The sequence below is a fragment of the Corapipo altera genome, unplaced genomic scaffold (genome assembly GCF_003945725.1).
Source record: "Corapipo altera isolate COAL_440 unplaced genomic scaffold, ASM394572v1 2b, whole genome shotgun sequence".
In the NCBI taxonomy this organism is placed as follows: domain Eukaryota; kingdom Metazoa; phylum Chordata; class Aves; order Passeriformes; family Pipridae; genus Corapipo; species Corapipo altera.
In genome coordinates this window covers 34,292,389-34,318,254 of record NW_020884874.1, presented here as the reverse complement: position 1 = coordinate 34,318,254, position 25,866 = coordinate 34,292,389, and the positions used below count along the sequence as shown (strand labels likewise).

General features: G+C 37.5%; 1 protein-coding gene across 6 annotated transcripts in view; it reads left to right on the top strand.

The window, feature by feature from the left end:
- Window positions 1–25,866, top strand: part of RPS6KA2 (ribosomal protein S6 kinase A2) — a 292,913-nt gene that overhangs the window by 41,566 nt on the left and 225,481 nt on the right. For 2 of the 6 annotated variants that reach the window (XM_027631596.1, XM_027631584.1), the window contains exon 2: window positions 3,600–3,664. The exons of the other annotated variants lie outside the window; for them this stretch is intronic. The gene's annotated coding sequence lies outside the window, so the exon portion shown is untranslated. The remainder of the gene's footprint in view (window positions 1–3,599; window positions 3,665–25,866) is intronic. 6 annotated transcript variants of the gene reach the window in all.

The following is a 25,866-nucleotide window of genomic DNA, read 5'->3' as shown; positions in this document are numbered from 1 at the left end:
CACTGTATGGGGATGTGGGTGTGCTCTCAGTGGACAGTGCTTTTGCCTCTCTGGCTGAGGAAAAGGACTGCTTGATCTGTCTCCTGCAGCTTATGTTTCACCAACAAACTCTCATTTTTGTGGGACTGGGAAGGCCGTGGAATGGGGTCTGCCAGAGGAAGCTGGCAGGGGCTCCAAGATGGCAAGAAGCACTGATAGAGACCGAAGAACAGAATGGAGATTTTGACATTAACCTGTGTAAAATTGATGTGAATTTCCTTGCTATTGCTAGTCTAGTATGTCTCTTAAATATGTCTTGTAATTTGTTATCTTGTTTAAATAATTGGCAGATAAAGAGAAAGACTACCCGACCACTACCTGACAACCTTAACCGCTGTAAGATCAAATAAAAAAAAAAAACAACAGAAGACAATTATGTGTACTGTCACTTACATGTGCTAACCTTTGTCTTATGTGGATGTGTATCAGAATAATATGAAATGTTCTCTCCAAGTCTTTCTGGCACATGGGTGACATCTTCCCTGGAGCACAGAACTATAGTAAGATCCTTGAAGACTAGTTGCTATAACTGCTGCCTGAGGGCCTGGTGCTGAGTGTGCAGAAAACATACAGGTTCTCTTAGATAAGGCTTTCTAGTATTTTGCAGATTTTTGTACTGTACAGCAATTTCTTGAAATGTGCAATCAGAAGTTAAAATTCAGGTGGACATGTATGGTATATCATACCTTTCTCTTCCCCTTGTTTTCTTATACATTTCTCTCTCCTTTATCAATATGTGTGACATTGTACAGTGTCTCTTGAAGAGATCTTACATCTAGTTCACTGTTACTTCATGAAAGTCCTCACCTGAAATACCTTTTTCTTTTGGCTCTAGGCAAGTGCAGGTGTTTTGTGCTCCAGGATCTTACCACTGGCATTTGGGAAATACCTCGGGGCTTCAAATATGTCCCTGTAGTCTGTGTGTTGGGGCAAATGCTAGAGTGCCATAAACCCTTTAAATAACAAGTATCTTCTGAGTTTCAGAAGCGAGCTCCTTGAGTGGTGACTCCTTACTGTACTCTGCTGCCTTCTGCACACTCCTAGAGGCACTGACTAGTTAACTTTTACGGCAGAGGTACAGGAAGATGGATGTCTATTTGTTTTTTTTAAGCTAAATCAATGCTGTGTTTACTGCTATGAATATGCTTTGAATCTCAAGTAGAAGAAATTTGCAAGAGATGAGGAGGTAGCAGTCTGAAAAGGGTGACTGCCTCTGTCTGCTTAGCTACACAGTAGAAGGAAGGAAATGCCCCTAAGTCTGTGGGGAGCTATAATTGCCTTCTGAAAGGATCTTCCAAATACCTGTGCATGGCATCAGATTAAAGCATAGAGTTTAGGAAAATACTGCGTGAGAACTGTTCTTCTTTGAGGTTTACTTGATACTGGTGTATAAGAAGAATGGGAAAATGTGATTTCTTAGTGCCCATGACACAGTTCATTTGTCAAGTGCAGCTGTACTTCATCTCTGGAAAATAGCTGACATGCTTTCATACAAAGTTTACTTTCTCCATATCTTTCTGTATTTTTTGAAGATTTTTGTGGTATGGCTTTCTGTAAAGAGAAGCTTCTTTTGGTTCATTTCTGTTAGTGACTCCTAACTGTGGTAAGGTTCAGGTCAGTTATTGCAGCTTTTGCCCCATAACTGATGGGGTATTTCAATCTGGAGACCCAGTTTGTTGCAAAAGGTGCTGAACAGAATTCGACATAGCTGGTATCTTTTGTCTACAGTGCGTTGGGCCTCGTTCTGCACCTATAGCGTAAAGGGCAGTAGCTTCCATGGATACCAAGGCCAGAAGTGACAGCATTCCATATGCTTTTAAGCACTGCTGTTCCTGTAACTTGGCTGTGCACTGTACATGCCCTAGCTTTTGATGTAACCCTGAATTCTCCCTTTGCTGAGTAGTCGCATGCTGTCCACTTCCAAAACATTTCACTGAGAACTAGTGGGGATTCATGATGAGAAGGCAGTTAAAATGACCATGGTGAAGGAGCAGAACTTTGCATCACGAAATACTCAGGCTTGATATTCAGGAAACTGACTCAGACTGGAGTCGTCACCGTATTCTGTGGGGCTTCTGTGATTGCCATGAAAATGTGACACAGGGGTGTGGAATTTGTCTGCAAAGCTCAACAGCTTTTTTCGGGACAAAGTCAGTATGAAATAATTGATGTACTTTCCTCCCATTTATCCTGCACTTAATTTTATTTTTTTTTTTGTAGCCTGTTATGTGAGCTCAATGTGTATACTACATTTGTACTTCCTCTCAAAAAAGCAAAATGTATTACAGCTTGGAAACTTAGTAGAAAAGTCATGGTCAAATGACTGAGAAATCTACAGCCCTGGGAGAGAAGTCTGAGGCAGAAAGTGATTTTTTTTTTAGGGTTTTTAGCTTTCTGGTCCATTGAGTGATTTTTCTTGGGACATTTTTTTTTTGGCTTAGATGTTCTCATGCATTCAGAGGAGTGCACGTCTTCATAAGTTCTGGCAGCACTCTGTTCATCATGTTGGCATTAGTCAGTTCTTACTTTCTGCACACCTAGTATGCTTTCTTTTAACTAGAGCTTGTGATGATAAATATTAGTTTCTTGCTCTGAAAATCAGAGCATTCTCGCGAAAGGCTTGATGCTCAGTGGCTCTAAACATGTACTTTTCCCTGCATGGAAATTTGTGTCAGGGAACCTACCTGTAAATGCTTTGTGCACTGTTGTCATTCAGGTTGTTTACCCTTTGTTGAACTGCAAAGCTCATGGTGTGTTTTAGAGGGGAAAATGAATCATCAGCTTCAGAAACAATTATGAATATCTTGTGTGAGCAAGCTAATTTCTTTCCAGAACCACCATTTTCTTTGCAGCTATCTTGAAGAGCAGTTAGTAATGTACTTTTTTCCTCTTCAGTTTCTTCCTGTTCTATTTCTTAGCTAACTTTCCAACATACTTTTTTCAAAGTTTTGTCTCTTATACTTGGTAGCTTTCTTTATCTTGGTGCTTTTTAGTGAATGTTCCTCCATTTTAGAAAGCAATGAACTTCTAATGGCATAATTAAGTAAAGTAAACTTACAGATCTATTAATACCAGGACAATATAGATGTTCTCAATTGTCTCTGAGCCTTTTTACTTTTTCCACATCCTCTGCTAATTTTTTTTTAATTATTATTTATTTTTTTTAAGCTTTAGGATTTCAGTATCTGTGCTAATGCAATGGTGATTGTAGATGATGAATTTTATTACACAAAAGCTTCAGAGCTGCAGTACTGGACTTGTCACTGACTATGACTTAACAATCCTTTTCTGTTCCTTTTACTGGCATGCCAGTAAGTCATTCCTGAGTTTGATGGTACTTGATACAACATATGTGAGCACTTCAATACTTTAGCCTCCTTATGTTGCACCTGAGTAGACTTTACAAGCCACAGAACTATTCTTACAGAGCCTTTAATTTTTTTTCTTTCTGTTCTTAATGTTCATGTATTTCTTTAGCTATCTTTTAGGTTATACCTAGTTCTGTACACCCATCAGAAATGAACCTGAATTTGTACCATCATCTATACTGATATTCACAGGGCTTGTTGGATAAACTGGGGAAGACTGAAATGGGAAGAAGAGAAGGAACCTTAACTGCCACAAGGTATTCAAGCGTATTCATCTTGCACACCTGCACTTAAAATTTAATTATACATGTAACTAGATGTAAGCTTTATACAGTGTGGAGGAAAACAGTGTGAACATACAGAATTTCAAAAGTAAAATCCTTCAGGTATTTTTATATCTATTATATGCAATATTATTTAAATGGTACTTGTAGTTGTGATGCAGCAGGATTGCTACTTGTACCAAATTGCGAGTCCAGTGTAACTCCTGTTGAAATTTTTAACAGTAATTATGGTTGGTCATAATAGTTGTCAGCACATCAGAAAACTCAGAGCCTTGGATACCATTGGTACCTTTGGGCTCATCCAGAAATTTTGAAATGTACAAACAGTAGAGTAATTGCTGGTCTTGCAATAAAACAATGTTAAGTTCACTTTTTACTTTTTTTTTTTTTAATAATGTTTGTGGAAAGCCAAATGAGAGACAAGGATTAGGATAGTAGGCCACAAGTGAGAGTATTTGGATGCCATTGCTAGCTTTCTTCTATTAGATTTTGTTTGAATATTTCTGCATCCTGGGCCATGACATCCTTAACTTTTAGCTTGTGGTGATTGTGCTTTTATGAAATGAAATTTATGGGAAAAACTGTTAAAGTGTATTTTTTGTTGTTTTGAAGTTTTTTCCTTCTCAACTTACTTTTTCAGGTATCTTCCCTAAGTAAAATTTGGGAACACAATGTAAGCAGCATCCTCCGACATACATTGGAGGTCAGGTCCTCTGAATGTTGTAAGATTCACTCTTGAATGTATTGCTGTTGCTGAAGAGTTACTCTTTTGATGTGCAGCAAACAGAGATTTGAAGGGTTCCTATTTTGCCAAAAAGTGTCTATCAAGTCCAAACAACTTTCTCTTGCAATCTTTCAGTACTAAAGCCTTCCTACAAAGATGGGTGAAACTTCACCCGTTTTTGCTTGTCTTTAGATGTAGGCTATTTTGGAAAAATTGTTTTTCTGACTTTGCTTTAAGAAGAAGCATCACTCCCAGGCTGAATCTAAGGTACCTCAAACTACCAGTGTTTTAATTTTTTTCCCCTTAAGGAAAAACTAGTGGCTGAGTATGGAGATTTTTCTATCAAGTCTATTGATAGATAAATTGGATTACACCCAAAGGACACAGTTCCGAAAAATGGAACTCCCTTTTCTTCACATAAGTGAGATTTTAGCTTCTTCCTTTGCTAAATGTTCAAGTTGTCTCCTGTCCTCTGACATCCTGAATTCTTTGCATTGATTTCCCATTTGTTTTGTCTGTATCCAGGATTCAGCACTGTTGCTAGCAGCAAAACACACATGCTGTGCACCTTCTGCTACAAGCACAAGTCATCCTTCCTGCTATTAGCTGTTTCAATGTTCTGAATGTCATTCAGGCCAAGCTAATTTTTCTTCCTCTTTTGTCTGTGTGATCTGTCTTTTACCTCTTTGCTTTAATTAGGGTGGTCTTCCAGTCCCCTTGAACATGGATATGAAATGCCTGCAGCCAGTATATTCCATATATATTTCTACATGTGCAGCTGTATTTTTTTCCTTGCCATACTGGGACCAGTAGATATTAACACTGACATGTTCCACCTTTTTTTAAGTTTTCTAGGTTGATGAAGCATCTTTTCAGCAGTCACTGCTGACCTTCAGAAATTATTTTTAAAAGGGGAAAACATGCAAGTATTCAGTTTTCAAACTCTCAGGAAGTAAAGGCAGCAATCTTGGCATGAATCTTTTTTCAATGACTTCTGGTGTTACTATATAAAGGAAGGTATGAGTCATGCAATGAAGGTAGGTTCCTGTATGTTTCCAGTTATCATACAGGCATTATTTTTTTTTCTTGGAGTTTTTCTCACCTGTCTTAAGCTTAATGCAGGCTACCAAACTGGGTGAGTCTTAGGGGAAATATAAGCATATACACCATGTTTTTCTAGAGAGTAAAAAATTCACACTCTAGTTGTGCAGGTGTATAGATAACTGACCTATTTCTTACTAGCAGTTGTATCAACTAAGAGCTGCCTAATTTAACCTAAAAATGTAATTCTGAGATATATCTTCATTTACAGTTCTCTGATGGGTATACCTGCATTTCATTTCTAACCGGTTTCCTGTACCAAGCAGAGTAATGTTACATCAAAAACTGTAGGAATTATTGACAGTGCATTTGTAACTTACCATATAAACTAGAGTTGGTACTTTCTAAAAAGGTACTGTGTGCAACATTTGTAAGACTGTACTTGTTTCCAAAAGATACCAGCAGAGGTGAGGAATGATAAGATGTGGCTGTGAGGTCCACATTATATCTCCTGTGATGCTCTGTATGAAAGTCATGGGATTGGTCTTTGGCCCAAGGGCAAACAGTAGATTACCTTGGGAAGACTGCGTCATGCAAACAGTCCCTAAAGGGCAAGGCTGGGGTGGACAGTGTGAAAGAAATGTAAGACTTATTTTGCTACCTCTAATCCAGGATGCACCCTTTCTGATCTAAATTCGTGATGATAGTTAAATGAGATTTGCAACATAGACCATATATTTTGTTTAATGTGAGTCTCCCTCCCCCTTTAAATAAATTTTGGTTTTGATTACACTGTTTCAGCCTTCAATTAGAGTGAAGTAGGTGCACCATGACATGTCCTTTAAAGAAAAATAGCTTCGTAGCCAAACGGAAATGGAATTCTTTTCTGCAGATTATTTCCCTTCAGCTCTGCCCATAGGTTGGTGACAGTAGTACTGTTCCCAGAGCAAACAGTGAAACCTCTTTCAATTAAGACGAGGTCATGCTCAAAATTATTTCTGAAAAGTCTGTGGGCTGGGCTGCTCATTAAGATTAGGAGACAGAAGTTTACAAGTGTGTTTTTTGCTTTGTTTTTATTATTGTACTGAAATCAGGGATGTTTATGTAATCTTTAAAACTTAAAGGGAAGTAGGCAGTGTTGAAGGAAAAGCAAATCTTAATATGTCTTTAGTAGCTGTCTCACAAGAAAGTCTTGAAGTGGATTGGCAATACTTTTCTACATTACAATACTAGAATCCAATAGACACGTGTAAATGTTATCGAAAAACTACAATACATGTCTTTAGCTTGAACTGTGGTTAATTTCCTTTTCTTTTACCAAAAAGTTTATATTGCAGTTTCTTGCTTTGCTTAAAGATATTGGGATTTAGCTATTCCTCAGCCCTGCTTTCAGAGAAGTAAACTGGCAGGAGCCATACAATTAATTATACCACATGATTTTTCCTCCCCCCTTTTCTGAGTGCTGTATTTAAATAGCAAAGGAAAAATCAATGGAATTTACTGTGACTTTTTACTTACATCTTTCTTTAGAATTTTGACTTACCTTGACGTGTTTTATTTTTTTTATCTGTGCTACATTATTTATTCCCTTCTCCAGTATGCTGTGCTACACTTCTCACTTCTGAAAAAGTGACACAAAACCTACAGACATCTTAACGTGTTTTTTCTAAGTGATCGTTTCTCTGCTGCTTTTAATCAATTGCTTGATAGTGTTTAAAATGAGACTCTACAAACCAAGCGACAGACTTACGTAAAGAAAGTCTTCTGTATGAACGTTATTCTCATCCCAAACTGGTTTAAAATTCTGTTTTATGTCCTCTGTATTATAAAAATATAAACATGTTGTTATGAGTCATTCAAGCTACTAAAATGGGAAGTGAAACTAGATTTTTAAAATAAAGCTCTTGTTTAAGCTTACCCATTTGCTGTAACTCTTAGAAGTTAGCTGCAAGGTGTTGGTACTGTGTTACTGTGAAAGGCTGATGCAGCAAGCAAATAATTGTGGTTTTTTGACTGGATGTTGATAGGATCTTGTTCCCTTTTATTCATAAGCAATACTGAATATGTTGAATTGTACACTGAGGATTCAACCTCTAGTATTGATTTGTCTGGATTACCTTCTAGGATGGAACTGTAAATATCTTCATTTATTTGGGAAAGAACTAGCAACTCTAGGGCACTGGAGCGATATTATCTATTTATGAAAACGACCTTCCCCTCCATAGATGAAGAAACCATGAAGCGGGGGTAGGGGGCATGGGATGAGGCATGAGACGGGACACAACAAAACAGACAAGACACACAGACAAAAAAAACCCCAAACCAAAACAAGCAAAAAACCAAAACCAACAAAAAAAACCCCTTAATGAACTTTGGAAGTGCCTTTATTTTCACTGGAAGTCCAATAATTTCCTTGTACCTCAAATTGTGTCAGAAGCTATCACTCAATATTTCAGCTTTTGGGGTGATAATAGACTGCATTATTCATTGAATGACACAGAACGACTGTAAAATATCTGAATATGAGAGTAAGAAAAGTGTCGATTAAAGAGAAACTTATAGCTGTGATGGAGAAAAGTTGAAAGCAAATATGTAGTCGTAGCCACTGGTGAAAACTTTACGCAAGTTCCTTATGTGACTTGGCAGCAGCAGCCTGTCATAAGCGTTTTACCAGCTCTCCTTTTAGACTCCCGCATGCTGGTTTCAGCCTCTAATTGAGGTAAATGGAGTTCTTGGTCTGAAGTGGCATACTGTTTCTGATATGCTGGGGGAAAAAAGTAATCTCTTGTTCTTGAATTAACATCTGATCCAACTGGTTATTCGATACTAGCAGTAACAAAGAGTAGTTGCTTGCTGTCCTGTGTGTGTGCATATATGAGGATATCAAAGCTGCTCTGCAGCTTGGTGCTGATCTTTAGGAGAGAAGTAGAAAGAGCATAACAGATGTTCCCCTCAAACAGCTCTGAAGCTAGGAAGGCTGCATTAGCAACCAGCTTCGTGGACAGAAAAGTTGCAAAATGCAAACAGCCTGCTGAATAAAATACGCCCAAGTTCTAGTTTTGTCCATTGTTTCCATGGCAGCCTGGGGCACTGTGGCCTGATGCAGCTGAGCAAACTGGACTCCTCAATCCTGGCTAATGCCTTTCTTGCATGCGTACCAACAGAGTGAGAGGGAGAACTCTCCCCACTCAGGCTCGCTAGGCAACAGTGCTTCTCACAGAAACAGCTAGAGTTTATAGAAACTAATTTAAAGGCTGCTACAGAGGAAGAGGAGAGGAGTAGGAGAAGACAGTGAGAACAAGGCAGAAGCAGTATCAGAGACACAGGTGACTGACCCCAGGTGTCCATTCAAAAAGACATGGTAGTAGGGGAAAAGGGGGAAAGACCTCAGCAACAGTATTCAGAGGACTGAGCTGGGAAAAGAAAGCAGAGTGACTAGAAATGGGTATCTACTTTGGGAAGAATGAAAAGGAAGGTAGGAGGGAGCATCTGTAAGCTGTTGTAAGGAGCTGGCTTAGGTGGTGAGCATTCCTGTAGCCTTCTGACTAGGTGCTCTCCTTTTTCAGGGGCAGATGACCAGGCAGGATGCAAACAGAGAAGGGAAGCTAATGCCTTTGCTTGCTATTGCTTTACAAGCTCTCCCAGCCTGCGTCACTGTCTAAGGATCTATATAAGTATGTTTTTAATTAAGAACTTCGGTTTGGAATCCTACAAGCCGATTTGAGAACCAGTATTTACAGATGAGTGACTTTTTATTTTCCTCTTATGTTCTCAGTGAAAGGCATGTGAAGGGGAAAACAAAAGATGCTCTATGTCTTCTAACTTAAGATAAAGTAGTGTTATAGATGTGGGAAGAGTGCTTGTGATGAATTAAATAGTCCTCAAGAAACTATAAGCTGTTAGACGGAGACTTACAAAATTTGAAATACCACATAGTTTTGGTAAGAAGTGTATTTTGTGTTAACTGTTATTAAAGTAATTTAGTGTGTGATAAGATAAAATAACTGAGTCTGCCTGTTTGAGAAGACTCTCCAAATAAAGCAGATTTTGGCCTATGAAAACGTTTATACACCTTTGCAAATAACTGAAATGTAAACTGAAAGTGACCCATAGTGGTATGCAGTTACTTGGAGGTCAGCGATGGGATAATGTCTCACATTAACTGAATTGAATGAAGGATGACTACAAAAACATATAAAATTTGTTAATTCCTTTTAAGCCCTCACTAATCTATGTGATTGTGGATAATCCCTTGGCTTGGCATCAAAATCGGTATGTGGAGTGTAGTCAAAAGCATGATGTTCAACCTTGCAGCATTGCTTGTAGCCCACTAACGCTTTTAAGAAACTGCATTGCATATAATTTTCTTCTCTTTGACCAAGCTAGGAGTGTCTTCAAATTTAGAAGTGCCCCTATTGTCCTCTTTCCTCTTGTCCTTCACCTTAGGTTTTCTCAAGGATCTTACATTTGATAGTGCAAAGAAGACAAACATGTTTTTCCAGATTTGAAGACCCAGGATTTTAGGTTGTGTTTAATCAAGAATGGAGACATTGAAAATAGGAAGGTTCCTGAGTTGCTGGAGTAAAAGCAAATTAACACCTGGATGTGCACCATCTCTCTTTAAAAGTTACATGCAGGCTTTATGTTCTTTACCAAAGCTACCAGAGATGAAGAATATTCTGTCTAACCAAAGGACCACTTGACCTAACATGGTTTCCTCTCATCCCTTTCATTCTCTTTTCCAGTGCTGCCGCTTACAAGTCTTTCTCAAGACAAACAAGGTGAAAAATCCAAAGCCTCAGCTTAGAGTAAAGAATTAAAAGATGTCTTAGTTATGCCTAGACAAGTTGTTCTTTCTTGTTACATGACTGTCATTCTTCCTTCACCAGTCTCTAGATTTAATAGAGAGTGTTGTTTTTTAAAAGATGGAGATGTACTTCAGAGCAGTCTTGAATCTATGACACTGAAAAATGAAGGGATGTAGATATGGGGAAAGTGTCCTTACAGTTAAAATATTACATGCTTTTTAAGCAATTTAATTGAAAATCGGCCTTTTTTTTTTTTACAGTTTAGCTTCATAAGCTTTTATTTACTCTGTGCAGCACTGATCTCTATGCAAACTGCTCCTTCTAAGCTGCAGCAGCACTGCCACTGCAACTTGTTCAAATAGACAGATGGTGTGCTATTAAATCCACCTGAATGCCTCATCAACAGTGAGAGCAGGCATTGGATGGTTTAGCTGGTTTTAGAGAGGGGGGAAAAAACCCCAACATTAATACTAGAACAAATTGATGCAGCATTGTTCATGATAACCCTAACAACTGGTAATGGAAACTTCCAAAAGTCTTGCCTAGATTTTTTGTTTTGTTTTGTTATTTAGATGGTCTTTTCACTGTTGTTCTCATGGTCTCATTCTGGACCTTTGCTTGTTTGAGCTTTATAATATTACACTAGATGAAAATAAACCTTGTGCTTAAAAATAAAGGCTTTTATTCAGATAAAAGGAATTGCTACCTAAATATGATATCAATCTCAAGAAGATACCTTATTAGAAAACTTGAGAGTAGCAATTATAAAAAAAGATTATTCTTGTGTCTGTGAATAATTTGCAGTGACTCATGCAGGTTGCCAGATAACCTGATTCAAGGCCTTTTTTTCTGGTAGAAGGTAATCTATCAGAAAAGGCCATGGCTATTAATCACTGCCCTTTCTAGACTTGTCAAGAGAGCTTAAATCAAATGTACAAATGAAGAAGGAAAAAACAAAACTCAAAGTACTAGTCTATTTAGTCTTATCAAAAGTGTAATATTAACTTGGTAAGTCTTGCTTAGTTTCTGATTTTCTTCGTCTGTATGTGATGGTTGATATTTGCCTGGCAAACAACTAGCCCTGCTCCAAGTTTTGATTAGCAGTGGTGAAGGGTTTTTGTTTTGGTTCTGTTCTGTTTGTTGTACTGGAGTTCAGTAGTATGGGGAGAAATGATTGCGCGGTACGCACTTATCACAGTCTGATTTTTGGTCACATTTTTATGTGAAACTAGTGATTTAGGATCTTCTTTCTAATAAATGACTGAGTTCCGTGGCAGGGGAAGTATGTAGAGCAAGAAACCACATTGCACAGATTTACAGGATTTAATGCAGAGGAGCTGTTAAGTCTGTATTGTTTCATGTTTCAAAAACTAAGAATGAATGTCCTTCTTGCACTTAGATGTGTATCGGTTATTTCTGTTGTGGCCCTCAAAACTACTTTTTCTTTTATTTATAACAGAGATGATCTATATTTTTTGTTTACAAAAGATTCAAGTTTCATGATTCATTTTGAGATAGGCCATTTTTGGGGACCTATTGATGTATGGCAATGTGTGAGAAGAAAATAAAGATCAAAAGCAAGTGGCATGATATGGAAGAAAGACAGTGGAAAGTGCGTAGCTTTTCTTACTTTGTTTTATTAAATGATTAAACCTCACTTTTAGTCAAAGAATTCCTACCACTTTCCCATGGTCACCCTATGCATTAAATGGTAAGGCGGGGTGGAGGACTTAAAAAAACTGGATGTAAAATGCAACGCATGTGAAAAATACAGAAGGGCCTACAGAGATACTATTACAGGACATGATCCCTAGAAGCAGAAAAATTATGGCCAGCTATTCATATCAATTTGGTTATTCATGTCCAAAGTAACAGCTGCTGGTAAAACAGAGGGTCAGAATATGTCTCCAAACACATGATCACAGCATTTTCAATCTACTCCAAAGATTACTTCTCCACCCACTTCCCCATACCTCTAACTTGCCTATTTCCCTTTATTTTTGATGTTTGTATACATACAGTGTCTTATAGATCTCAGCAATGATAGTTCTGACACACTTAAATAGCTTCTATGATTCTCCCATAGTCTGCTTCACCCTTAATTTCACTTATTAGAACACTATCTCCCTCCATCACTTTCCATTACTATACTTCTCTCTCAACTGTGTGGTTGAGAATGCGGATAATATGTGTCATTAACTCTCTGACCCTGGGCTTGTGATGTATAGAGACATTGTTAAGGGTTTGAGGTATTAACAATCAGAGCTGATGACAAGCTTTCCAAGTAAGTGCTGACCTGATGTACGAGGTTAATGTAACTGTTTGATCTGCTTAATGATGACCGATAACATTAAATATTTGCTGAGTAAACTTCCAGGAATCTAATCAGCTCTTACAGATAGAAGGTAAAATGAGCACAAAGAGGTCTAATTCATATTAGCTTAAGAGGATGTCCATGAAAAATGGCCTTGTGGTTGTTGCACTGTTTACCAGCTCTTAGTTTTGGGCTTAATGTCAGATACCAATGTAAAAGACACTGTCCTCCTATCTTATTAATAATAGGTTATTACATCTAAATCTTTGAAAGAAACTGTGTTCAAAGTCTTGCAGTGGTGACTCTTTTGGTTTTATATCCCTTTTTATGCAGTGCAAGGCAAGTATTAAAGGAAATCAGTAGCTTCAGTGGTCCAAATGACTAGACACTTGTTCAAATGCCTATGCTCCCCTGTGGGATTGAAACATGGGTTTTTATGTCTGGAGAAGAGATCACAGGTTAGTTTCCTCTTAAGGAATATGCTATACATGCACCAAAATTGCTAGGTGATCCAAACCAGGATGAATTTTTGTGGATGATGGGAGTATTTGCTTCATAACCTCATTACTGCTCTTAAATAAAACAGTATTGTGGGTGTAGCAATGGGAACAGATGAATGGGTGTTTTCTAATATCAGGGAATTAATATTATATAATTAGTGTAATTAGTGCATCCCTATCTTTCTTAACAATAAGATGATAGATCTTTTCCTACAGACTAACCTGGGCAGAACTGTCCCATGATAACTTGTATGCCTTTGCCTCCTTGTCTTTGCAGCTAATTCTTATTGTGCAAAAGGGAATATGTGGATTGATGTCTAGATTGTTCATCCACATAACGATGTGAATTGTTTATTCTCTGAATTCTCTTTATGGGCTCATTTTGAAATAAGTTTCTCAGTTACTGATGTGAGTAGTTCAGGAGATGGCTGAACATGCTATAATTTTCCACTTCAGAAATGGCAGTGCAGCAGCTGGAGTGAAAATGTTCACATACTTACAATCTTCAGTTTGCATAAATCAAAAGAGTGACACAGATGTTCTGCATCTGAGGATCTAGGCCATCAGAGAGATAATTTACAATGAATAACATTTGATTGAAATGTGCTATAAGATTCACTTGTGTAAAAAATGTTTTTTATACAGAAAAATACATAATACTACAACTACACAAAGCTGCAAGTATTGCTTGGGTAGATTGTTAGAGTTAGTAGCCAGTAAATAGAAAGTGTAAGTTGGAGTGTTTTTCTGTTTTTAACAAAAGAAAATGTTCTCTCTTAAGATGCTCTTTTTTTTCTGCTATTGAGTTTTGCAGGGGTTCATAAGTTGCTTCATTCTCCTTCCAAGCTTCATGGACTTGATTTCACTTCCCGTAGCAAAGCCAAGCCAGGCAAGGTGATGAGAGAAATTCCAGCAGAGACATTCTTTTGCTAGTTTTATAGCACTGAGTACTAGCTGAGAGCTTTGCATGGTTTTCCCTTTATTTTTTTGGCCATAGTTTTCTTAATTTACAGAGCAAGCTCTCATTTCTGGAATTGCTATACTCTTCCTTTGTAAGGAAAAAGTGCTTTGGAGCCTGGTGCTTTGCTTTTGGGAAATGACAGCCTGCATGTCTGACTTTTGTATCTGTTTTCCATGCTTTGCTTTCAAGCTTTTTATCAGTCTCTGACAGCAGAGTATGTGGTGGGACATTCACTTGTATGTCTCTACTTACTTAGGATGCATATAGAATAAAGCAGTGTTACATTTGTTATTTTGAAAACACTCTTTCTAGGGAAACAATCTCCTTGAAAAGTTTTGTGCTAGTGGAGTGCTGAGTAAACTCCAGGGAGTATATTTGACTAACATCGGTATTTCAGCAGTGAAGAGAAAAAGTGAATTTGAAGTGCCAACAGTAGAGAGATCGTAGGAACAGGTAGATATTTCTCATTTTTGTGATTTGTGCTGCTGGAATGAGCATGCATGATAATGAACATCTGTACACTTATTTTAAATAACCCAAACACCTATATGCGGAGACTTTTTCTGCTATGATTTCATCTTTTACATTGTATATTTCAGCCTAATGCTCTGTGCTAACTAAATCTTTCAAATACATATGAAGAGCCATATAAATGTTCTCTTCTACCTCATGCTGCATTGGTTCACTTAACTGTTCAGCTGCCAGAAGAAGCAGCTTTTCCGCAAGGAGTGGAAAAAAAATTCTATACTGACAAGTGCTGAGATATTGTTGATTCATTCATGAATTGACTGGTGGTGTTGAATTAACTTTCTTCTATTACCGTAGGTGCTCAGAATATAGTAGACTTATTATTCATCACCACCAATTTTGGAGCTGTTCAAAAGCTTTTTTTAATAATTTAAAATAGCAAATAAGAATTGCCATTCTGTCATCCTAGAATAATTGTTTGATACAGCTGCTAAAATAGGGGCTGCATAATGTCACAGAACTACATTATATTTTAACTTCATTAAAAACTAAAAGTCATAAGGGAGAATACAGAAAATTGCAGTCATGTTGTGTTTATATCTCCTCTTTTCTGCTTAGAAATTTGCCCCAGTTTGAAAGTCACGGTTTCTTTGTAACATTGTATCTTAGATAATTTTCTTAAACACTGTTCTGAACTGTATGGTGCTGTATGTATAGTACCATACAGTACTATATGGTACTGTGTGGGTACTGTTCTGAACTGTGGGGGGAAGGGTCTGTGTGTTTATATATATTTCCTTGAAATGAGGCGATGTTTGTTTGGGGATAAGCGTATTTTAAACTTCCATCAGAATGCATACAGTGTCAACATTATTGAGGTACCAAGAGTTCATATAATACATTTAACAGGTTCTTTGGACTTCAGTGTTTCACTGCTAAATTTTTTCTTCAGTTAAACTACATCAATTTTATTGCTACTTCATAAATAAAGTGGAACTTTTCTCTCTCTGTTTAAATATATAACTGTTTTGATGAAATTAATTTTGCCTACAAACTTTCTTAATCACGAACTTTCATCCAATCTTTATTTTCTGTAAGCCAAAAGAATTTCTTCATACAGGTTGTCCATATCATGTCCTTTAAAACTAACACATATCTATTGAATGCATCACCAAATTTGTTAGAGGGGAACTCAGTAGGAGGATAGAGTATTGTAAACTGAGTAAATGACTTGTGTGGCAGTGCTTTTTTTTAATTATTTCATGGAACATTTTAATTAAGCAACAACTTCAATTTGGAATTATCCAGGAGCACTTTCTACCATAGACAAGAGATACAGCTGAAATGCTTAAAAACAATTTGAAGTTGTTTGAAAAAAATTAAAACCAACCAAAAAACCAAACCAAACCACGAACATTTGCCCTTCCCTCCTGTATTGTATTATGCAGAAAGCTTAAATGTAGCTTGTAAATTAATTTTTAAAATGTCTCCTTTCATTATATTGGAACAGTATATGAAGAAAGGTCTTGTCTACAGTGGGAATTTCAGTCTTTTTTTATGGATGTCACCATCCAGCTTTCTGAGGGAGTTGACTTAACTTCCAAATCAAATGTCAGTGGTCATTTCTTTTCATGTTGCTTTAGAAGTATATGGGAAAGTTTGATTATGACACTGCTGATAGAACTATGGAAAAGCAAACAGAAGTGGAACAGAATAAATGTTACCAATAAAAAGAATTTTTTCCCTGTTTGCAGATAATATTTGATTATTTATTTTTCCAAGTTAAATTTCTCATTTAAACCCCAGTTTGTCTCAATATATTTCCTAGTGAGTTTTTTTCTCAGTTTTCAGATCATAATTGTGAGTCAGAACTCTCAAGGAGTCTTAACTAATACTCATTAGAATAATTTTGTATCCGCTGATGTAACTGACAAAGCTAAAGAGTGTCTATGTTAACTTGAGGATAATGAGGCCCCTTTTCTTGTTCTTTAAAAGTTTGGGTATGATTACTTATTTTAATGTAATACGTATTTTTCACTTGCTAGCAGTTTTTATTTGAAATTTATGAAATGCAAATCTGATAAGAGTTGAATGCTTGGATCTATTTTCCCATTAGTGGTGATACGGGTTTTTAAACTATAAGTAGCAGTAATGATACACACCTATGATGATAAATGGTCTTTTATGAACATGAGGCAACCACAAAAGACGTACTAAAGTTCATTGCACAACAGCTCTTGAACACTGCTGTATCTAGTCTTGTTGCTTTTTACGGCCTCCCTTTTCACAGGCCACTTAATTTTGACATCTGCACACACACCTGGTGTTGAAAGATGCCAGGTTTCACTAACTTCCCCACCAGGAGAGCTGTGTATATGTTTTGTGACAAGGGATGTTCTGTCCCTAAAATGAATGTGCATCTGTAAGAATGCTTAGCAGTGCGTTCAGTAAATCAGTGTATGCCATAGCTTCTGCTGCTTTGGGTGGTCAATTCATCACATATTATTAGAAGCTGGGAAGTTCTGGAGAGGCTGTGGGGAGAAAGGCAGAGAGAGAAATCTCTCTATGTTTGTCCTGTTTGTTATGCTGCTTCTCCAAGCAGGTTGTATGATCACCTCTGAGGCAGATGCTGGCCTAGTTGATTTGACCCAGGATGTCCTCTTGCTTTTATGCCAGCATCATATTTGACAATCTCATGTGGCTACCTCACTGGGATGGTTTTAAACACAAGCCTGAGGGAGTCATAACTAATGCAGCCTTTTTGAATACTTTTCATTAAGGTCACTGCTGTTGCAATTCAAGTCATTGCTGTTAGGCATGGCTTCTGTTCAGTGTGTGCTGTAGTGATCTGTTGCTGTAGGGAGACTCTACCCTAAAGGGCAGCAAAGTTCTTTCTCTCCCTGCCTACCCTCCTTCCACCCCCACCTTTTCCTCAGTTTGATTTGTCTTGTTCTGATTCAAAATGGCATGAGACTTCTGTTCTTGTGGCAGAAATGCACTCGCAAAAGAAGACTACATCCCCTGTTTTCAACAGTTACCATTATGCAGGCTTGTTTATGTTTGTTTGCTGTAACAGCTGTTTTTGAAACACTGGTTATCTGTATCCCACAGTCCTCAAGGAGAAGTTTTTATTAGTTGTAAAATCATATCCATTATTAATATGGTTTAGTATTATCTGCTGCAAGATAACTAGAAATTAATCTCTTCTTGATACTACTGTAATCCCTCCATTTGCTCGGTAATAACTGCCTTTCGGACTAGTATTGCTCCATGTAATTATACTGGCACGATTTACAAGTTTGAATCAGAAGTAATTGACTCTTGTGCCACATGTTGTTTGATACCCTATTTCAGGCAAACAGTTTTAAAAAGCATTTCTGTCTGAGGGTTCTATAGAAAGAAAGAAAAGGTCAGCTTTCATCCACCTGTTCTCCTTACCCATTGTGAATCTAGGCTGTTGGTCAGTAGACCATTCTGTACCAGAAATTTTTCAGATTGTTTTGTGTATCCCTCTCTGAATTGTTTAGGCAAAGTTAAACATCTATCAACACATGCAAGGAGTTTCCTTCACTAAACAAAACATAAATCTTTCCACTCTATTACTGCTTCAGTTTCACACAGTGTTTGACAGTAGCAGTCACGCTTCTATTTCCCTGTTTCAACTTAAAATCCAAGTTCAAGTTCCGTGTTCAGCAGCAGTAAGTTTTTGCTCCGAGAGGCCTCTTGGGTGTGTTCTTGCTACACCTATCAACATACCTGTGGGACTCATGGCATTTTCTAGAAGATCACCTCTAAGCCCATCATCCAGGCAGGCAGTGTTCACTCAGCCCATGCTGCAATCACCGTACATTCGCCTGTCCTTAGGCCACCAGTGCCTTGGTCCTCCTGGGAAGCCTCCTAGCAATGATCTGTTTGGGTCTCTGGAAAATCAAAAATGTGAGCTGATATTTCCCAACTTCTGCAGGATGACATGTAGCTGACTGGGATTGCAGTTCATGTATTACCGACTGTGTGCAGCAGGAGCAGGATTTCTGCTGTGTGAGCATGTGACAGTGTGTGGAGTGGGATGGGAAGGCTGGAAATTCATAATGTGTCCAAAAAGGCAGCTAAGCATTTGGTGTTTATAAAGCATATGTTAGGTAAACATACCCCAATTCTAGCTGTTTGTGTGTTGGGAAGAGGTGTAATTTTAAAAACTCAATAAAGATTTGAAGGGTGATCAGACAAGAATTTACCATTTAAAAAACCCAACCTGAAACCAATAGTACCATATTGTAAATATTTAAATACACTGATTACAACTTGAGGTGCTAATTCCGCACTCAAAGCAATTGAAATAAATGGAGGACAATGCTTCTTAAGTTTTAGGAAAAAATGGAAATTGCTGCTTGCATACCTGAGGCTATAGGGTGTGTCTGAGCAATTCTACCCAAGGACCAAGAATTTTTGATTGAACTAGAGCATGTTTCTGTAGAAAGAAGTCTTATTCTCAATTTACTGACTATAAAGATAGAAAAATGCATGTGTGCAAGAGTATCCATCCTTTGCCTTATAGGCAGCTTTATTTTCCAGCTAATATGTGCATCCAGTTTGATGTATTGTTTTCCACCTTTTAAGCTTTCTCCGGCTTTCTTAGGTCCTTTCTAAAAATCAAGGGACCCTGACTTCTTTGACAGTTACTTTTTAATTCATGGACTCGCTGTTCCATGCTACCAGGTCTGTCACTAACAGGTTCAAGCCACAGTCCTGATACAACTTGTCACTTACTTGAATGTAGCACAGTTCCTCTTCATGTCTCCAGATCAGGCTACATAGACTCTTCTGACTTGACCCCACCAACAACCTGATGATTTTACTTCAGAGTAGCTTTTCTGTTCCTACTAAGCTGTTCTACTCAGTAGTGTCTGGCAAGCAGGACTCTTCTGCAAAGTCTTTGTGCTTATCTGGCATCCATCCGTGGAATGCTTGATTTTTCAAATACTAAGTAAAACACTGCTATTATGACTTTGTATTTTCATCACTATTTTTTTCAATAAAGTAGAAAAAAGCAAACAAAATTGGTTTAAATTTTTAAATAAAGGGGCAAAAATGTCTTGTTTCTCACCTACTTCTCCAGCTTTCCCTTTTACTTTAAATCACGTTTTTGCCTCATCACACCACAGCAAATGTAAGGAGAGGAAAAATATAGTCACATCTGGAGTGAAGTTTTGAGTCCTAACAGGAGGCTTGTTTTGGCCCACTGTTTAAAAGTTATGAGAGATGTGGAGAACATTTCAGTATTGTTCTGGTGTCTTTCTTGAGTTAATGTAGCCACCGGGTGATTTGGATATCAGGCTTTCTTATGAAGGAGACTGATGACTTTTTCCCTCTGTAGTCAGTGTGTTACATAGCGGCCAGAGAGATGGAGGTGGCATCGTTCCTTGCTACCCTGTCAGAATGCTCCCATAATCTCTTTAGTGTTGCTACTCTGTAAGTTTTGGTACTTGCCAGACTTCCATGTAGACTGATTTAGAATGCCAAGCCAGGAAAAAAAAACTTTACAAAAGCTAAAATTAATGATTTTCTTGCAGCTTATTTTCATGAAATGTGGTGCTAGAGCCTGCATGCACACGAAAGCAGTCCATACTAAGACTGTTATATATCATACAGGCAAACTCAGAAATTTAGTATACAATTTGCCAGTGTTTATTTTATATTAACGAACAAAACCCATCTGTTCCTTCTGAGTTTACATACCTGCAGAATCAGATCTCTTCAAGGTACAATAGTCAGGAGAATTGGGTCTTGTGTTATTTGTGGGGTTATCAGTGCTCTCATCAGTTCATTTTCTGCAGTTGTCAACATTTTGTCTAATGGACACACTGAAACTTATGTGATTCTAGACTTGTTTCTCAAGTCTCTCAGCAGAGTTTAAACCAAAACCAAACCATCTTGTTCCTGTTATCTGCCCCATGAATCTGTATTTTCTCTGCATAGTTTCTTTCCTCTCTCTAACCTTTTATTTGTGACTTTGGTATTACTAGCTAAGGAATGAGTTACCTTTATTTTATCAAAGTGGCATTCCTGTCAGATATGTGTGTAACAGTAATGGTGTTAGTAAAATGGTGATTTTAAGTGAAGTGATGTTTGTTTATTAGTGCTAGGAACCATTGTTTTGCATCTTACTTTACCCAGGTTTACTAGGCAGATATTAGAGCTCACAAACTCATTTGTACTATTCAACTTCCAAAGACGGTGGAGGAAAAACATTTAGAGTATTGAGTCAGAAAGAGAGGAATTACCTCAGTACTTACTGCTGATTGTCGAATTTTATAGCATTATCTTTAAAACTTCAGCAGCTAGAATCGTGCCAATGCATTAGAAATGTGGCTTTAATTTTTTTTTTAAAGTAAAATATCTATTTGCCCTTCTAGAAGAAGCCTTGAAAATGTGAATTGGGTACATTATAGCCTGAAAAAGAGCTCACTATTAATTTCAGAAGACTTTGTTGTTTTTCAGTGAGTCACGTGATTTCTGGGAGCCAAGCCTCCCCTTTTTGAACTTCTGTGTTGAGCAGCTGAGCAGGCTGAAGGCACATGAAGGGAGGAATAGTTGGCAGTAGAAGCTGGATGAGGCTTTTTCATGTCCCTTTGAGGTGCAGAGAGCGTTCCAAGCAGCGGTTCAATTGCTTCCTCCCTCCAGCGCTGTTAAGTGTCCAAGTTGAATGCTAGGAAGTAGTAGTTTTAGGACAGAGACCTCTTTTTGTGATTGATTCAGTAGTATGAAGTGGCATTAGTGCAAATAGGGTAGCTGTCATCATCAATAAAATTTTGGCACAACAGAATATTAGTCCAGGACTGGCATTTCCAAATAATGCTGGCAGTCTACATTGTTCCAAAGCGATTGATAATGATTATTATTTTGCAACAGTTCAACAAATGTGTATCTTTACTTGTGGGAGAGATACTTCTAAAGTATTTTTTTTTTTATCATCAGGGTATTGCTAAACAAAATCTCATGTTAGGAAAAGAAGACAGGTTTTTTTCATAGTCCTTCATTTATGTCATGTTTATGCTTCACTATGTGAAGAGGTATCTGACATCATTACATTCTCAGCTTTTTAAGGAACATTGAGTTGCAGTATATTGTTTGACCACTAAATGTCTCTGAAAACCATACGAAGTCCCAGGAGCAGTAAGTGCATCACAGATAAGGAGCAGAAAACCCATATACTTCTATTGAATTCCACATTTGTCACTGGTGACTGGCACAAACTAAGCTATCCCAAATTATACTTCCCATGATGTAGCATATTCTGATAATTGGCCCTTTTCTTTAAGCTATCCTGCTTCTTCCTACTTCACATATTTACAGAATACAAGCCTGAAATCAACTATTGCACCGTGTATCCTCCTGGTCATTTGGTTCTCCCGGGATTATCCTGGATAGAGCCTGCAATTGTATTTACAAGAGAATGTCCAGAATGCAACCAGGTTTTACTTACAGACTTCAAGGAACAGACACATTCCTTGTATATTTTAGCAATTTGTTCCTCTGTTTAGTAACTCTTGCTCAAAAACGTTTTTGCCTTGCTGGAAATAGGAAAGTGGTGGGCTTTGGCGTCTGCTATTGTTTCTTGATGTACCTTCCTCAGTTCAGGGATGAGTACACTGGAGAATCTAATGTGTCCTTATAGTTATGACACCTTCTTAAAGAGCTCATTCTGTTGAATTTATCAAAAAGGAAAAGAATGGCTCTTAGGATGTTCTCTAGTTGTTCTTTCATACCTTCTGGAACTTCTCTACATTCTTCTAGACATGTGGACACCAGACCTGGATCAGACCCATTTGCAGAAGTAAAGTTCTCCCTGCAGAGCAGTGGCAGGATCAAGAATATGAGGTTTTAAATTTGCTTTTTAAATCTCGTTCTGAGTCATATAGCTTTTCCTTTGCAGTGGTGACTATTCTTCATGTAATCTGTTGTCCATTGTACCCTCTACCCACTTGATTTTTGTGCCTCCCATTCTCTAAATTTTTTACACAGAAGATCCAAACTTCCTTGTACATCCTGAGATGTATTTGTCATGACCTGAGTCTATTTTTTTTTTTTGTGGAGCAATTATTAAACACCTTGAAAGGTTTTTCACTAACATTTAATCCTAAACTGATTGGCCTTCCAATACTTAATCAAATGTAATCTTAAATACCTAATCAAATGTAATCTCCTTGTTTCAAGCCCTTCATCTTGGGCAGATGATGTTCAGTAGTGAAACAGATCAGGACTTTGGTTTGAAGAGTGATACTGTTTTTACATATGCATCTGGGTTGTTTATTTTGAGACTTATGAGCACATGCATATCTTCTTCAGGAGGGTGTTGAGATGTTCTATAGAATGGTTTTGCAGGTCTTTGAAATCCTATGAGAATGGCTCCTGTATTTGTTTATTTTGGATAATGACAGATTAGAATTTTTTTTCTTTATTTGAACTTTGGACATCATTGAGCTGTTCTGTGTGGCTTATTTAATTGCTTAGAGAATGATCTATAAAGTAATGAATAAAAATGGAAAAAAAAATTCCCAACAACGAAAAAATATAAATAGGATCTAAATAAAATAGTTAAATATTGATAAAAGGCATGACTCGCTGTGCTTAAAACATAGTTGACATTTATTATTCAGTTTTAGAATGACAATTTTTAGTGGAGTTGAGTTTGCTACCCAATTTCCAATTCTTCATGCTTGTCGTGAGGGCAGTATATCTATTTTGGTTATTTTTAGTGAAAAATGTTGACTCCTCAGAACCAAACATTTAGTTTTCTCCTTTTCACAGAAACATTTTGTCAAGTAAACTTCCTTTGGGTTGAAGTAAGGAAGCCTTTCTGAGGGTGTGGATGAGTCAGGTGCATAGGATGACATCCAAACCAGGGTGCCCTAGCAGAGGGGCAAAGGCTGTACGTGTGCTAGCAGCGGTCGCCTGGTCCCTTGAATCAGGACTGAGTCAGATGGCACTCAGAGCACGAGTTGTTTGGCCAAGTATTACAGGTATCATGGGGTTTTTTGAGTTGCCTAACAATTTTTAGGGGAAAGCTTTATGGTGCCTAATAATGTATCGTTCTATATGAAGATGCTCTTGGGTTGCTGCTGTTGGATGTTGCTGAGATGTGTACGTACATTTGTAAAGGTTTCTAGACACTGTGGTGTCTCTCACAATATTTCACACAAGACTAACTGCTGTTTATATCCTACTCTATTTTTCATATGTGTACATTTTTTTGTATAAAATATCTGAATTTTTTGTTTCAACAGTGACAGTAAGTCCTAGTGCTGCGAGCATAACATTCATCCTTTAATAAAGTTTTTCTTTCAAAAATAAATCACAACTGAATTTGACCCCAGTCGATAGTGGGAGTGGTAGAATTCCTATGACCATATATGTGGAAGTGATCACGTGTGTAAGTTCATAGGAGGGTACTTGGGCATGTATAACTGCTGGGTAGAATTTTCTGTCACTACTGGTTTGGGATTTTTAATTTGGTTGTGCTTGTTTTTTGGGTTTTGGGGTTGGTTTTGGGTTTTTTTGGTTGGTTGGTTGTTTTTTTTGTTAGTGTTTTTTTTGTTGTTGTTGTTTTTTGTTTGTTTGTTTTTTAAGAAGGAAAAAGGGGGAAAAAAAAAGGCAACCTAATCTCATTTGTCCCAAGGCTGGATGAGAATCAGTGAGCTCAATTACTATATTAGATCTCTTGAAGATGTCACTGGCAAATACTACTTGGTGTTTTCTTGATAAAGTGTTTCTGTGCACCCACTGTTGGTAAAGAGCATCTGTCTTTGAAAACCTGTCCCTAGAAATAATGGGTGCTCCCACTGCAGAGAATTGCAACATTTAGAAAACACACCTTCATCAGGTCTGAAAAGGGCAAAATTTCTAGCTGGAAAATTAAAAGAAAAATGATAAAGCAAAGAATAAAGAAATGAATTTGAATTTGTGCACTTTTTTTTTCTTCTTTTTTTAAAGGCACCTTTTTAAATGAAAGAAGAAACTAATGACCTGCTGGGGGCTGCTTGGCTCTCGCTGGCCTCTCCAGACTTGTAAAGGTGTATGTGCAGGGGACACTTCCCTGCCTGCTCTGTGTCAGCAAAACTTAAATGAAGAGAGGCTACCTGTTTCTGCTGAACTGGCAGAAGTTTCAGCAATTAGTAATTTCTTTCTTCTGGATGATTTATACAACAGCTGTTATTTATCTATCCCACTCATTAAGCAGGAGACTTTGGATGAAATATGCTGTTTAAAACCATTGCCAAAATAAGAATCATACAGAGTATTTAGTACCTGGTGTTGCATGAGTAATAGCACTGAACTAGGGATGTGTAGAATGCTCTCTGTAGCTCTTCTAGTCCATTAAAAATCATTTACAATTCTCTAATAAGACATATTTACATGCAATTTTAATTTGGTAATTTATAGAGGAATTCATAACTCTGATACATTTTAAGATTGTAATATCCTTGATTTTTGACACTGCTTCTTTTACAGTCCTTAAAATAAGTAGCTCACTGGCAAAAATCATGTACCTGTGCTTGCTAAGAGACACATTTTTGTAGTTTTGAGGAAGGTGCTTCTAGATGTGATCTTGAGGTGCAAAAAAGATGCTTCATTCACTGGAAAGTTTTTAGCTTTACATGTGGTGTGTTTTGAATTTATCAAAAGAATAATAAAGGCTTAAGGGAATAGCTCCAGCTAACATTAAATATTTTGCCTGTCCTGTTTAAGTATTTTCCTCTTTCCTTACAAACCTTTCCAAAAATATTTTGTATTTAGAGAGTACAAGAAAATTACTTCATAAAATGGCTGTGACAATTATGGAATTAGGCTATACATATTTGTATTATTTTAGATGCTTCAATCCTCTGTTACTTAGGCAGGTATCCCATCCTCAAAAGAGTGTACATTACCCAAGTTTTACAGATTGGTAAGGCAAATGGTGGTTTCTCAGTGTTGCACAGGGAGCTGGTGGCTGAGAGGGAATTGACTTCAGGTTTCTTGAAGCCTGAGCTTAATGCTGTTCTTCCTGCCATGGTAGCGAGAGCAAATTTAATAAATCTTGCCAAGACTAGAGAGGCAGGGTAGAGTTGTTCTATTTATATAAAGTTCAGAGAAGTAGAGAATGTCAGGGTTCAGCCCTCCTCTAGTGTTGGGAAGTTTACGAAATCGTTCAGAGTTCTGGCTGTTGGCATTTCTCTTGTTGATCAGAACTGGATCCTTTCCAGGCATATTTGGGGGCAGTTGAGTGATATTGTGTAGCCTCTTTTTTTCGTTCTTTCCTGGAGAATATTTGAAATAAATCTAGTGTTACAGAACAAAGGATGAGGATGTGGAAGAGTTT